Here is a 15,598-nt window from a genome sequence, read left to right as displayed (position 1 = left end):
GATTCTAACTGACGACCTTTTGGTTAGCAGCTGAACGATTATCCACTCCTCCACAGGTGTAGTGGTTGGGATTTCAACGTATATTTTGGAGGGACACGATTCAGTCCATAACGGTAGGTGTTCGAAAACTCATAGCTGTTGTTATTAACATCCTTGACTGAAAAGTTTTTCAAAATAGGGCACAAAGGTGAATTCTGGAAACTCCAGAATGGTATGCAACACTCAGCAAATTTTGAAAGTAACATTAAGTACACATATAAGCATTTTGAAAATAATGATCATTTACTTCTGTTTCTGGCAGTATGCAAACTAGTTGAGTAAAGAAATCCCTGCCAGTAGAGAGTACTTAAATGCTGAATAAAATATCAAAAACTTGTATATTAAAGTACAGGTGAGCTGGGGATAAGTAAGGGAAAGAGTCAGAAGCCAGAATAACAAGAGATCCCACTGAGTTAAGTCTGCCTTAGAGCTCACATTCCCCTGAGGGCCTGGGTTATAAAGGGTCAGGATGTCACATACCTCCTGGGCACCACTTCAGTCCTTTCAGCCCCACTTCTGATTTCAGTCACTGCTGAGATGACTGGTTTCCTGTGAACTTCAACCAGCCTCATGCAGATGCTTCCTTGTCTTGGACACCTCTTATTTCCTGTCTGAGAGATGGGATGCTCTCAGGAACTTCTTGAACCTTCACACGTATGTAATCCATAAGTTTAAGGGAGTCAATGTTTGTGTGACCACTCTTTTTTAAAAAAAAAAAATTATTTTATTTAAGAATATACAAATCGTATTTTTGAACAGGGTTTTCTTTGTTATGCTAATGAAGCCATGTCAGTGTATGGCGTGTCCTAAACCTAATCACCTCTGAGTTATAAAAAGAACAGATTAGACACAGGAGCAAGCACAAATGGGGGCCGGGGTGGAGTGAGATAGACGCCATGTGAAGATCACCACGTTGTATATTCTCAATATACAATATATTCTCAACAAGTTGTTGAGAATAGACACAACAGAACATACACCAATTGAACAATTTCTACACGTACAATTCAGTGACATCAATTACCATCTTCAAATTGTGCAACCCTTCTCACCCTCTTTTTCTGAATTGTTCCTCCCCCATTAATATAAACTCTTCGTCCTCTAAGTTCCCTATCTACTCTTGTGAGTTACTGTTGTCAATTTGATCCCAATATGGATAGTTATTTAAAAGAGCATCATGCTCAAGGGAGACATTATTTACTAATTAAGTTAAATTATTGTTTGATTTAAAAGACTTCAGGGGATAGTTTTGATTTAAGATTTAAAGATTATCTCAGGGCAATAGTTTCAGGGGTTCATCCAGCCTCAATGGCTCCAGAAAGTATGAATTCCATGAGAACTTAAAATTCTCTTCCCCATTTTCTGTGGGACCACTCTTGACCAACAAGTGACAGAAGAAAATAAATGCTTCTCCCTTTCATTTCCCAGCTTATAAGCCTCCTTAGAAAATCCTGTGAGAATCAGGCAACTATCAGACTTTCCCTTGATAAGGCAACTTTGTACTGGCTTTTCCTCTTTCTTTGTTTCACCCTTTGCATTCCTCAACACTGCTCCCTGGGATCACTTCCCAAATTAACTACTTACACATAACCCTTTCCAGAAGCTCTGCCTTTAGAGGAACCAAGACAAAACAAGAAAGAGGATAAAATGCCTGACACTTGGGCCTGGGAGGGAGGTTATAAACGAGATCCCATCACAGATCTGAGATTCCCCAAAAGGCAATACCCTAGGGAAGAAATTGGGCAGGGGGGGCGAACATCCTGCAGAAGACTTTCTTATATTAACTTAGCTGTTGGTGGAGTAGGAACACAGGAAAAAAGAAATCTCTGCTCGGATTCCTAACACAAGTCAATATTTATGCAGAGGAAAGCCCAAAATCATTGGAATTGAAAAAAACCTCAAGCCCAAATTTCATTTAAAAGTGGTTCTGAGTTTGAAGCGCCCCTAGGCACCTGACAGAGTAAAAGATAAATCTCTGGAAAAACATATACATATATATATTATTCATTTATTGAGCTTTAAATGAAAGTTTACAAATTGAGTCAGTCTCTCACACATAAATTTATATACACCTTGGTATATACTCCTAGTTGCTTTCCCCCTAATTAGACAGCACACTCCTCTCTGCTCTCTATTTTCGTGTCCATTCGGCCAGCTTCTGACCCCCTCTGCCCTCTCATTTCCCCTCCAGACAGGAGCTGCCCACATAGTCTCATGTGTCTGCTTGATCCAAGAAACTCACTTCTCACCAGTATCATTTTCTATCCCATAGTCCAATCCCTGTCTGAAGAGTTAACTTTGGGAACGGTTCCTGTCTTGGGCTAACAGAAGGTCTGGGAACCATGACCTCTGGGGTCCTTCCGGTCTCAGTCAGACCATTAAGTCTGGTGTTTTTACGAGAATCTGGGGTCTGCATCCCACTGCTCTCCTGCTCCCTTAGCGGTTCTCTGTTGTGTTTCCTGTCAGGGCAGTCATCAGTTGTAGCCAGGCACCATCTAGTTCTTATGGTCTCAGGATGATGCAGACTCTGGTTTATGTGGCCCTTTCTGTCTCTTGGGCTCATAATTACCTGGTGTCTTTGGTGTTCTTCATTCTCCTTTGCTCCAGGTGGGTTAAGACAAATTGATGCATCTTAGATGGCTGCTTGCTAGCATTTAAGACCCCAGACACCACTCTCCAAAGTGGGATGCAGAATCTTATTAGATTTTATTATGCCAATTGACCTAGATGTCCCCTGAAACCAAGGTCCCCAAACTCCCGCCCCTGCTACTCTGGGCTTCGAAGTGTTTGGTTTATTCAGGAAACTTCTTTGCTTTTGGTTTAGTCCAGTTGTGTGGAAGAACATATTTTAAACACAAATCTCAAAAGAATTCCCACAAAGAATTCCAAAGAACATGAGCTCCTAATAAAAAACAATGAGGACACAAACCACATATAGCATATGTTTACATATACCACAATCCATAAAAAAAAATCCCACAGACTCATGAGAACACAAACCACAATGAGCAAGAGTCAGTAGAAACAACAAATTGCAGGGTGAGACCCACAAATACTGCATAAAATGGAATTTTAAGACACAGAATAGGAAATGAGCATTTTATTATGTTTAAAGAAGTTAAGAAAAATATTGAAAACATGTTGACAGATTAAGAAACTAACAAAATGAACTAGACATATTTGAAGATGAACAAGCTAAAATTTCTAGAAAGTAAAACTGTAGTAATTAAAATTGAAAACTCAAAGGACAAGTTAAAAGGCAGAATAGACAAAGTTGAAGAAAGAATTAGTAAACTGAAATATAAAGTTTAAGAAATTACCAATAATTCAACAGAGTGTTAAAAGGATGTAAAATATGAAAGAAAAGTTAAGAGACATGAAAGAAATTCAACATTCATTTGTGATAAAACTCAGCAAATGAAGAATTAGAGGGGCTCCCTCAGTCCAATGGAGGACATCCACACCTACACAAAAAAACCTATAACTACTCTCATACTTTATGTAAAAGACGGTATGCTTTCCCTCTGAGTTCAGGAACAAGAAAGAACGGCTCCTGCTGCTCCTATTCAACATTTTACTGGAGGTCCTAACCAGTGCAATAAGTCAAGAAAAAGAAATAGAAGGCATACAGATTGCAAAGGAAGAAGTAAAATTGTTTCTATTAGGAGACAATATGTTTATGAAGAAAATTGCAAAGAATCTACAAAAAATGATATAAGTGAGGCCAAACAATATTATATATATTTCACTTATATAAAGAGAAAAAGGCAAAAAAAAAAAAAGATACTATATCTAATAACTGAGTTTAACATGGTTACAGGATACTAGGTCAATATACAAAAATAAATTGTATGCCTATATATTAGCAATGAACAATTATAATGTAAATTTAAAAAGTAGCACCACTTAAAATAGCATAAAAAACATGAAATACTTAGGTATAAATCTAACAAAATATGTGCAAGATAGGTATGCTGAAAACAACAAAACTTTGATGAGAAAAATCAAAGGCGAGCTAAAAAAATGTTTATGGATTTTAAAAATCAATATCATTAAGAGGTCAATTCTCCTCAAGTGGAGCTATGGATTTAATGCAATCCCAATCAAAATCCCAGAAGGATTTTCACAGAAATTAATAAACTGATTCTAAAATATTTACAGAAATGCAAAGGAACTCGAGTATCCAAAACAATTTTGGAAAAAAAAGAACAAAGTTGGAAAACTCACACTGTTTGATTTCAAGATTTACCACAAAGTTACAATATTCAAAGACAGTATAGTATTGACAAAAGGAGAGACATACAGATTATTAAAAGAACTGAGAGTCCAGAATTAGGCCCACACATTTTTTATTGATTTTTGACAAAGATGTCGAGTCAGCTCAATGAAGCAATAGTGTTTTCAACAAATTGTGCTGGAAAAATTGGACATTCATATTCAAAAAATGAACCTCAATCCATGTGTCACAACATATTAAAAAATTACCTCAAAATGGATCATAAGCAGAATTGTAAAAGCTAAAACTATAAAACTTCCAAAAGGAAACACAGGAGCAATATATTTTTTTTTTTATATTTATTTATTGTGCTTTAGGTGAAAGTTTACAAATCAAGTCAGTCTCCCATACAAAAAGCCATACACACCCTGCCGCACACTCCCAGATGCTCTCCCCTTAACAAGAAAGCAAATTCCTCCTCTCCACCCTGTATTCCCCATGTCCATTCAGCCAGCTCCTGTACCCCTCTTCCTTCACATCTTGCCACCAGACAGGAGTCGCCCGCATAGTCTCATGTGTCTACTTGAGCCATGAAGTTCACTCCTCACCAGCATCGTCTATCTTATAGGCCAGGTCAATCCCTGTCTGTAGAGTTGGTTTCAGGAATGGTTCCAATCTTGGGCTATCCAAGGGTTCGGGGGCCATGACTATCAGGGTCCCTCCAGTCTCAGTCAGACCATTAAGCCTGGTCTTTTTCCGAGAATTTAAGATCTGCATCCCACTGTTCTCCTGCTCCATCAGGGATTCTCTGTTGTGTTTCCTGTCAGGGCAGTGATCGGTGGTAGCCAGGCACCATCTAGTTCTTCGGGTCTCAGGCTGATGGAGTCTGTGGTTTATGTGGCCCTTTCTGTCTCTTGGGCTCGTATTTACCTTATGTCTTTGGTCTTCTTCATTTTCCTTTGCTCTAGGTGGGTTGAGTCCAATTGATGCATCTTAGATGGCTGCTTGCTAGTGTTTAAGACCCCAGATCCTGCTTACCAAAGTGGAATGCAGACCGTTTTCTTAACACATTTTGTTATGCCAATTGACCTAGATGTTCCCTGAAACCATGGTCTCCAGACCCCCATCCCTGTTACTCCGGCCTTCGAAGCTTTTGATTGTATTGAGGAAATTGCTTTTGGTTTAGTCCAGGTGTACTGACTATCCCTGTGTTATGTGTTGCCCTTCCCTGTACCTAAAAAAGTTTTTGTCTACTATCTAGCTAGTACATATCCCTCTCCCTCCCCCCCAACCCTCATAACATCAAAGAATATTTTCTTCTGCGTTTAAACTTATAATAGTGTCTTATAACAGTGTTATAATAGTTCTTATAATAGTGGTCTCATACAATATTTGTCCTTTTGCAATTGACTAATTTCACTCAGCATAATGCCTTCCAGATTCCATCATGTTATGAAATGTTTCACAGATTCATCATTGTTCTTAATCATTGTGTAGTATTCCATTGAGTGAACATACCATAATTTATTTATCCATTCATCTATTGATGGGCACCTTGGTTGCTTCCAACTTTTTGCTATTGTAAACAGTGCTGCAATGAACACGGGTGTGTGTATATCTATCTGTTCATGTGAAGGCTCTTATTTCTTTAGGGTATATTCCAAGGAGTGGAATTTCTGGGTCATATGCTACGGCTGCTAACCAAAAGGTTGGCAGTTCAAATTCACCAGGTGCTTCTTGGAAACTCTGTGGGGCAGTTCTACTCTGTCCTGTAGGGTCACTATGAGTCGAAATCAACTCGATGGCAGTGGATTTTTGGTTTTTTTGGTATGATGGTTCTATTTCTAGCTTTTTAGGGAAGCACCAAATCGATTTCCAAAGTGGCTGTGCTATTTTACATTCCCACCATCAGTGTATAAGTGTTCCAGTCTCTCCACAATCTTTCTAACATTTATTATTTTGTGCTTTTTGGATTAATGCCAGCCAGCCTTGTTGGGGTGAGATGGAATTTCATTGTAGGTTTGATTTGCATTTCTCTAATAGCTAATGATCGTTAGCCTGTTAGCAGCCTGAATGGCCTCTTTGGTAAAGTGTCCGTTCATATCCTTTGCCCACTTTTTAATTGGGTTATTTGCCTTTTGGTTGTTGAGTTTTTGCAGTATCATATAGATTTTAGAGATCAGACTCTGATCAGAAATGTCATAGCTAAAAACTGTTTCCCAATCTGTAGGTAATCTTTTTACTCTTTTGGTGAAGTCTTTGGATGAGCATAGGTGAGAAAAATCTTTTTCACTTGGAATTAGGCAAAGATTTTTTACATACAGCACAATCCATAAAAGAAAAAACCCATAAACTGTATTTTATAAAAATTTAAAAGTTTTATTCTTCAAAAGATTTACAAAACCAGTTCAGTTCTTCTGACCCAAACTACACAGAGTTAGATCAAGTTTCACAGATTAAGGGCACAAACCTCTACAGAACTATCCCCACTTCAAACACCAGACACAAGTTTGGGAGTTCCGAGCCCATCCATACTTCTGACCAATCTGGCTACAAATTTAGGGGTTCCTGCTACTCCTGCAGGTTCAATAATTTACTAGAACAACTCACAGAACTCAGGAGAGTGATAGATTTATAATCACAGTGGCATGGCAAAAGAGGATACAAATTAGAAGAGACATATAAGGCAAGGCCTGAGAGAATCCCAGACTCAAAGCTTCCAAGTCTTCTTCCTGTGAAGTCAGGATGGGTCACTCTCCTGGCACATCAATGTACTGTCAATCAAGGAAGCTCACTGGAGCTTCAGGGTCTAGAGTTTTTTTAGGATTTCATTATGTAGGCATAATTGATTGAATTATTGGCCACATGATTGAACTCAATCTCCAGCTACCTTCCCTCCTTAGAAATCAGGCTGATATCATGTAGTGGGGCTTTCTGGCATGGCCAGCCCCTACTCTGAGTCATACTGTTATGGATTAAATTATGTTCTTCAAAAAGACATGCTGAAGCTCTAACTCCTGTGCTTGTGAATGTGACCCTCTTTGGAAATACGGTATTTGAAGATGTTATCAGTAAGGTTAACACAAGGTCATACTGGAGTAGGGTGGGTCTTAATTGTTTATGATTGGTGTCCTTATAAAAGAGAAGATATAGAGAGAAGGAGACAGAGGAAGGATGTCATGTGACACTGTCACTGCAAGTCAAGGAGTGCCTGGAGATAAAAGAAGCTAGGAGAGCAGTATGGAACAGTTTCTCTCTCAGAGTCCTCAGCAGGAATCAACACAGCTGATACCCTGATTTGGACTTCTAGCCTCCGGACTGTGAGATAATAAATTCCTGTTCTTATAAGCCACCCCATGCGTGGAGTTTTGTTACACCAGTCCTAGAAAACTAATACATACCTCATTAGCATAAATTATCAGATGCGGTCTGGTGCATTCCATGAATAACAAAGATGCTCCAATCACTTGGGAAATTCCAAGGGTTTAGAGGGTACATTCCAGGAACCAGGCACAAAGGCCAAATTCTTTGAGTAAAGCTAATTCTTTCTCCTACAACACTGTTAAGGAGATGAAAAGGTAAGCCACAGCCTGGGAGAAAATATTTGCAATACAGGCAGTACTTGGTTAGGAACCAAATCTGTTCCTAAGTCCATCTTTAAGTCCAATTTGTAGGTAAATCAGAACAGGTACATACGGTTCTTATTTAGGATCAGTTGGTCAAATGTTTATCTTAGTATGTAGTATATATTTTACCTCTCTATGCATATAAAACATAGAAAATTCTTTTTTATGCATATAAAACACTTAAGAAACACTTCCAAATACACTAAAATATCTTAAACATAATAAAGTACATAATAATAATACAGTAATAATAAAAGTAAGCACATACGGTACTGTACTGAAGAGAATTTGTATGTGTATGTGTGTGGGTATACAGTACTGTAAAAAAAATAAACAGCCTTGAAAACAGTTTAGATAGAAAAAATAAAGACAAAAGATCATGATTAAATGTTAACACTCTTGTTCCACTGACGTCACCTTAAAAGGACTGAACCAACACCTACTCACAACAAATTCTTCATCACAATCACCTTCATTTGCTGCACATGCAGCTTTTAAATCAATGAAAAGCCTCCAATCCAAGTCTTTTCTTGCACTAAAGTAAGGCTAATAGTCATATTATGCTGATTTTGATCGTCTAACCAAATTATCAAGAGCCTTTCCATTTCAGTAATTAAACCACTGCATTGTTTAGTAATAATTGTTCAGTAATAATTGTAGCTTTCATGGCGGCAGAGCCTTTCACCTGCTCCATTATTCTCACTTTATCCTTTAAAACTGTCCCGAATGGTGTTGGACTGCAGCCTAAGGCTTTTCTAATGACTGATGGCGTTTCACCTCTTTCCGACTGCTTTATTATTTCCATTTTATTTTCAATCGTGATTGTTTTCCTTTTCTTGGATGAATCACCAGCACTTACATCAGACCTACACTTTAGAGCATGGTTACAATGGAAAATTTAAGCCAAATTCGAAGTGACACACTGAACACAGTGTTAATAGCAACGTGATCGGACTTAAAAGGCAGATGGTGTTGTTTCTTGAGATGAACCGCTGAAGCTGAGCAGTAATTTCATGAGCATCACAAAGTAGTGCATGCGTTCATTATTAAAAACCATTGTATTTAACTCAAAATTTTTATACAATGAGCTTTATGGCAGTCCATTCTTCGAGTCGCCTGTAAGTCGGATGTTCTTAACCCAGGGACTTACTGTACACATATCTGACAAAAGACTGGTATCCAGAATACATAAAGAGCTTTCAAAACAATAAGAGGAGGGGGGATCTCTGGCTGTAGTGGCATGAAGACATTGGTAAATTCTCTCCCCGAAAAATAAATTTTTCAAAAAACAACCTTTGTAGGGCTCTGGAAATTAACCAAAAGCAAACAACAAATTGAGAAGAATTTATTCGTGAAAAATGTCTAGAATTTCAGGTAAGAAAAGCGGAATTCTGCAGCCTTATTTACTAGGGCTGTACCCATTGACCCCAGCATGGTCATTGAGAATGACAGTTTTACCAAGGTTGGGGGCAGATGGCCATGAATAACAGAAGATTTGCTTCTAGAGGGGACATATTTGAATTGAGGTAGAGAGAGAAAATTTAAGCAGGCAGCATTGTCAGTAAAATTAGGAAACAAACAGGGAAAACCTGCAGCTTTGCTAGCATGGTTGGGTGAGCAGAATACCAGCTAGAAATATAATGGGGAAGAGTCAGGAAATTAGAGAATAATACAAGGGCTAGATCAGCTCTCCATACATGCCTGACTGACTAAGAAAGTATGCACATGCACAGGGGAGAGCCTGAGTGGAAAGTGAAAGCCAAGGTGGTCATGAGAACTAGATGAACTTTCAACGTGTGCTACAACACACATACACACACACATAAACACGTCAATCAAAACAGAGTGGAAACCTTCTTCACAAGTTCAAGGTGTTTGAGCACAACCTTCGTCCAAATCATTGGCTGACACTAAGCTATGCAGACTCAGGGGCAATCCTAGGAAGCCAGGATAAAAAATAAAAATAAGAAAAGAAGGAAGGGAGAAAGAAAAGAAGGAGGAGAGGGAGGAAAGAGCAGAGATCTCAGTGGATGTACGTCACAGGGGAGACAGAATCTGCAGTTTAAGTCCAGGCAAATTATAAAAATATAACAAAACAACAAAACTTCAGGAAAAATAAAATCAGAACCCAGAGTTTCTATAAATTATTATCAATTAAAAATTGTGAGATATCCAAACAAATAAGAAAGTGTGACCCATACTCAGAAAAAAAAAAAAAAAGAGTCAATCTATAGGCACTAGCTGATTTGGTGCAGACATTGGGTTTAAGCAGACAACAATTCAAAGCTGCTATTGTGAATATATTCAAATACTTAAAGGAAAATATGGCAATGATTCAACGGATAGAGAATGTCAATAGAGAAATAGAAATTAACAAAGAGAATGAAATGGAAAATCTAGAGTTGAATAGTACAATAACTGAAATGAAAATTCCACTACAAAGGCTTAACAGCAGATTTGAGATAGAAGAAGAAACAGTGAGCTTGAAAATAAATCAATAAATTATCCTATCTGAAAGACAGGAAAAAAAATTGAAGAAAAATGAATAGCTTCAGTGACTATGGGACATTCAGTGTATCAACATACATATAATGGAAGTTCCAGAAGGAAAGGAGTGACAGAAAGGGATAGAAAAAAATGCTTAAAGAAATAATGGCTTAAAATTTACTAAACTGGTCCTCATCTCACTGTGCCCACCTATCCAGAGCCATTATGTCATAAACCCTGACCAGTTCCAGCCCTTCCCCCACCTTCTAAGACCTACTTTATAACCTTCCAGCCCAGACCTGGTTGTTGTCAGGTGCCTTTGAGTCAATTTCAACTCATAGCAGCCCTATAGTAGAACTGCTCCATAGTGTTTCCTAGGCTGTAATCATATAGGAACAGATCGCCAGATCTTTTCTCCCACAGAGCTACTGGGTAGGTTCAAACTGCCAATCTTTCAGTTAGCAGCCGAGTACTTAAACATTGCACCACTTAAAACCTTATAAATATCAAAGGAGAATGAAGAAAACCAAAGACTAAGAAAGCGATTAATCCAAAGGACTAATGGCCCACATGAACCACAGCCTCCTCTAACCTGAAACTAGAAGAACTAGATGGTGCTTGGCTATCACTAGTGACTGCTCTGACCAGAAACACAATAGAAGGTTCCAGTTAGAGTGGGTGAAAAATGTAGAACAAAATTTTTTTTTTTAATAATTTTTATTAAGCTTTAAGTGAACGTTTACAAATCAAGTCAGTCTGCCACATGTAAGCTTATATACACCTTACTCCATACTCCCACTTACTCTCCCCCTAATGAGTCAACCCTTCCAGTCTCTCCTTTCGTGACAATTTTGCCAGTTTCTAACCCTCTCTATCCTCCCATCTCCCCTCCAGACAGGAGATGCCAACACAGTCTCAAGTGTTCACCTGATACAAGTAGCTCACTCAGAACAAAATTTAAATTCATAAAAAAAAAAAAAAAAGACCAGACTTACTGGCCTGATAGAGACTGGAGGAACCTCCGAGACTATTGCTCTAAGACAATCTTCTAACTTGGAACTGAAGCCATTCCCAGAGACTGCCTTTCAGCCAAATAAGAGACTGGCCTACTAAATAAACAATAACACCGTGACGAATGTGTTTCTTAGAACAATCAACTATATGAGACCAAAAGGGCAACAGTTGCCCAAAAGCAAAGATGAGAAGGCAGGGGTGGGCAAGGAAACCAGATGAATGGAAATGGGGAACTGAGGGTGGAAATGCGGAGAGTACCGACACATTGTGGGAAAAATTTTTATGAATTATTGAATGGAAAACTAATTTGCTGTGTAAACTTTCACCCAAAGCACAATAAAATGTTGGGGTGGGGGGGGGGGGACTTACCAAATTGGATAAAACACATTAATCTACAAATCCAAGAACTCAACAAACCCCAAGTAGGATAAACAGACAGAGATTCACACCAAGACACATCATAGTCAAACTGCTGAAAGCAGAAAATCTTAAAAGCAAGAAGAGAAAATGACTCATAGTGTACAGGAAAACAATACAAATAATGGGTGGCTTCTCAGAAACAATGGCGGTCAGAAGGTAGTGAGATGACATACTCAAAGTGCTGAGAGGGAAAAAATATCAATAAAAAATTCTATATCCAGCAAAATTTTTCTTAAAAAATGAAGCAAAAATATACATTCCGAGATAAACAACACACAGAGTTCATTGCTGGTAGCCCCAGCCTATAAAAAAGTCCTTCAGGCTAAAAGGAAATGACAGCAGATGGTAACTCATCCACAGGAAGAAATAAATAGCATTAAAAATACTGAATATTTTATTAAATATGACTGTAGTTATATTTTTCTTCTCTTCATTTCTTTTAAAAAGCAAAAAATTATATGAATCAATAATTATAACATATTGTTAGATTTATAATATCTATAAATGCAATATATATGATAATAACAGCACAAAAGAGGAAAGAGTAAATGGAGCTATATTGGCACAAATTTGCTATATTTTACCAGAATTTTTAGCATAAAAATAGACAGTAATTTAAAAAAAAAAAAAAAACCATTGCCATCAAGTCATAGCGATCCTATAGGACAGAGTAGAACTGCCCCACAGGGTTTCCAAAGAGCCTAGTGGATTTGAACTGCTGACCTTTTGGTTAGCAGCCAAACTCTTAACCACTGCAACACCAGGGTTTCCAGATACTAGTAAGTTAGGATTTTAATCCTTAAGCAACTGCTAAGAAGATAACTTTTGAAAAAATTTAAATAGAAGGTACAAATAAAAATGATTGAAATGACAAAGTTTTGTTTTATATAATTCACCACAATAAAAAAATTTTTTTTAAATCAATAGAGGAATTGAAATAGTTGTTATGAACTGAATTGCATCCAAAAATACTTATTGAAGTCCTGGCCCCTGTAATCTTGTTTGGAAATGGAGTTTTTCTTTTGTTATATTAATGAGGTCTGTCTTAGTTATCTAGTGCTGCTATAAAAAAAAATACCACAAGTTGACGGCCTTAACAAAGGGAAATTTATTCTCTCACAGTCCAGGAGGCTAGAAGTCAGAATTCAGAGTGCCAGCTCCAGAAGGCTTTCTCTCTCTGTCAGCTCTGGGGGAAGGGCCTTGTCATCAATCTTCCCCTGGTCTAGAAGCTTCACAGCACAGGAACCCCAAGTTCAAAGGACACGCTCCTCTCCTGGTTCTTCATTCTTTGTGGCATGAGGTCCCCTTGTCTCTCTGCTCACTTCTCTCTTAAATATTTCAAAAGAGATCAACTGAAGACACAATCTAATCTTGTAGATTGAGTTCTGCCTCATCAACATAACTGCCTCTACTCCTGCCTCATTAACATCATAGAGGTAGGATTTACAACACATAGGAAAATTACATCAGATGGCAAAATGGTGGACAATTACACAATACGGGAATCATGGTCTAGCCAAGTTGATACACATTTTTGGCAGACACAATTCAATACATAACAAGGTCATACCAGAGTAGGTGGGTCCTAAACCTAAATTACTTCTGAATTATAAAAAGAGCAGAATAGGCCCAGCGTGATGGTTATGTGTCAATTTGGCTAGGCCATCATTCTCAGTGGTTTAGCAGATATTATGTAATCATCCTGCATTTTGTAATCTGATGTGAGCAGCCAATCAGTTGAAAGTCTAATCAACTGAAAGCCAATCAGCTTCCTTGGGCGTGTGGCCTGCATCCAATGCCAGAATATGAATATTCTGGCAAAGCCCTCTCCAGATCCAACTCATCATCCTCTGGCCTCTGGTTCTTGGGACCTGAGCCAGCAGCCTGCCTCCTGACCTGCTGATTTTGGATTTCTCAGCCCCTGCAACCACATGAGTCAGGAGAAGCCTCCAGCCTGATCTATGGATTTGGGACTTGCCAGCCTTCACAACTGTATGAGACATTTCCTTGAGATAAATCTCTCTCTCTCTATTTATATACATACACTACACTGGTTTTGCTCCTCAGAACCCAGCCTACGACACCCACAGACACACACAGGGGGAAGACAGATACCATGTGAGGATCATCTACAAGCAAAGGAATGCCAAGAATTGCCAGCAGTCACCAGAAACTAAGAAAGAGGCCCATAGAAGGAATCAACACAGCTAAGATGCTGATTTGGACTTTTAGCCTCCAGAACTGTGAGAAAATAAATTTCTGTTCTTTAAAGCCACCAACTTGACCTAACTGACTTTCATAGAATACTTAATACAATAACAGCAGAATACATATTTTTCTAGACCGTATAGTAGGCCATACAATTAAAAGCATTCCAATCATACAAAGTATGTTCTCTCCATAGAGTCCCCGGGTAGTGCAAATGGTTAACACGTTTGGCTGCAAAGGCTGGTTGTTTGAGTGGATCCAGAGGCATCTTGGAAGAAAGGTCTGGTTATCTACTTCCAAAAAATCAGCTATAGAGCACAGTTCTACTCTGACATACATGGGGTCATCATGAATCAGAATCAACTCAATGCAACTGATAAACTGGTAAGGTTCTTCATATACAACAGAATACAATTAGAAATCAACAAGAGAAGAAAACTGGGAGATCTTCAAATACTTTCCAGGCACTTCTAAATAACCCATGTTGTTTTTGTTCTTGAGTCGGTTCTGACTCATAGGGACCCTATGAACAACAGAACGAAACACCACCTGGTCCTGCTTCATTCTCACAATTGTTGTCATGTTGAGCCCATTGCTGCAGTCACTGGGTTAATCCATCTCATCGAGGGTTTCCTCTTTTTCGATGACCCTCTACTTTACCAAGCATAATACCCTTCTCCAGGGACTGGTCCCTCCTATAACATGTCCAAAGTATGTGAGACGAAGTCTCACCATCCTTGCTTCTAAGGAGCATTCTGGCTGTACTTCTTCCAAGACAGTTTCCTTCATTCTTCTGGTAGTCCATGGTATGTTCAATATTGTTCGCCAACACCATAATTCAAAGGCGTCAACTGTTCTTCAGTCTTCCTTACTAACTGTCTAGCTTTCACTTGCATATGAAGCCACTGAAAACACTATGGCTTGGATCAGGCACACCTTATTCCTCAAACTGACATCTTTGCTTTTCAACACTTTAAAGAGGTCTTTTGCAGCAGATTTGCCCAATGCAATACATCATTTGATTCCTCGACTGCTGCTTCCACGAGCGTTGATTGTAGATCCAAGTAAAATGAAATTCTTGATAACTTCAGTATTTTCTCCGTTTATCATGATGTTGCTTATTGGTCCAGCTGTGAGGATTTTTGTTTTATGTTGAGGTACAATTCATACTGAAGGCTGCAATCTTTGATCTTCATCTGTAAGTGCTTCAAGTCCTCTACACTTTCGGCAACCAAGGCTGTGTTATCTGCATATTGCAGGTTGTTAATGAGTTTTCCTCCAATCCTGATAAGTATAAAATAACCTCTAAGTCCAAGAAATGGAAATTAGAGATAAACTTTCACCAAATGAATATTAAAACACAGCATATCAAAATGTACTGAATGCCATTAAAGCAATGCTTAGAGTGAAAATTATAGCTTTAAATGCTAACATTAGAATGTGAGAAAAATCTAAAATCAATAATCTATAGTTCCATCTCAAAGAGTTAGAAAAAGAAACAGAAATCAAACCCCAAGTAAGAAGGAGGAGAAAAAGAACAGAAATCAATGATCTAGGCAACAGAAAAACAATAGAGAAAATCAGTGAA

At 38.3% G+C, this 15,598-nt stretch overlaps 1 protein-coding gene across 2 annotated transcripts in view; it reads right to left on the bottom strand.

Annotated features, from left to right (window-relative positions):
* Positions 1–474: 474 nt before the first annotated feature.
* PPCDC (phosphopantothenoylcysteine decarboxylase) overlaps positions 475–15,598 on the bottom strand; it is an 83,757-nt gene continuing 68,633 nt past the window's right edge. The window contains exon 7 of one of the 2 annotated variants that reach the window (XR_007519892.1): positions 475–650. The gene's annotated coding sequence lies outside the window, so the exon portion shown is untranslated. Of the gene's footprint in view, positions 651–12,302; positions 15,295–15,598 lie in introns of those variants that run through there. The other variant, XR_007519893.1, reaches the window with a different exon arrangement.

The sequence above is a fragment of the Elephas maximus genome, chromosome 13 (genome assembly GCF_024166365.1).
Source record: "Elephas maximus indicus isolate mEleMax1 chromosome 13, mEleMax1 primary haplotype, whole genome shotgun sequence".
In the NCBI taxonomy this organism is placed as follows: domain Eukaryota; kingdom Metazoa; phylum Chordata; class Mammalia; order Proboscidea; family Elephantidae; genus Elephas; species Elephas maximus.
The sequence above is the reverse complement of the archived record's forward strand: the minus strand, read 5'-3'. Positions and strand labels throughout refer to the sequence as shown.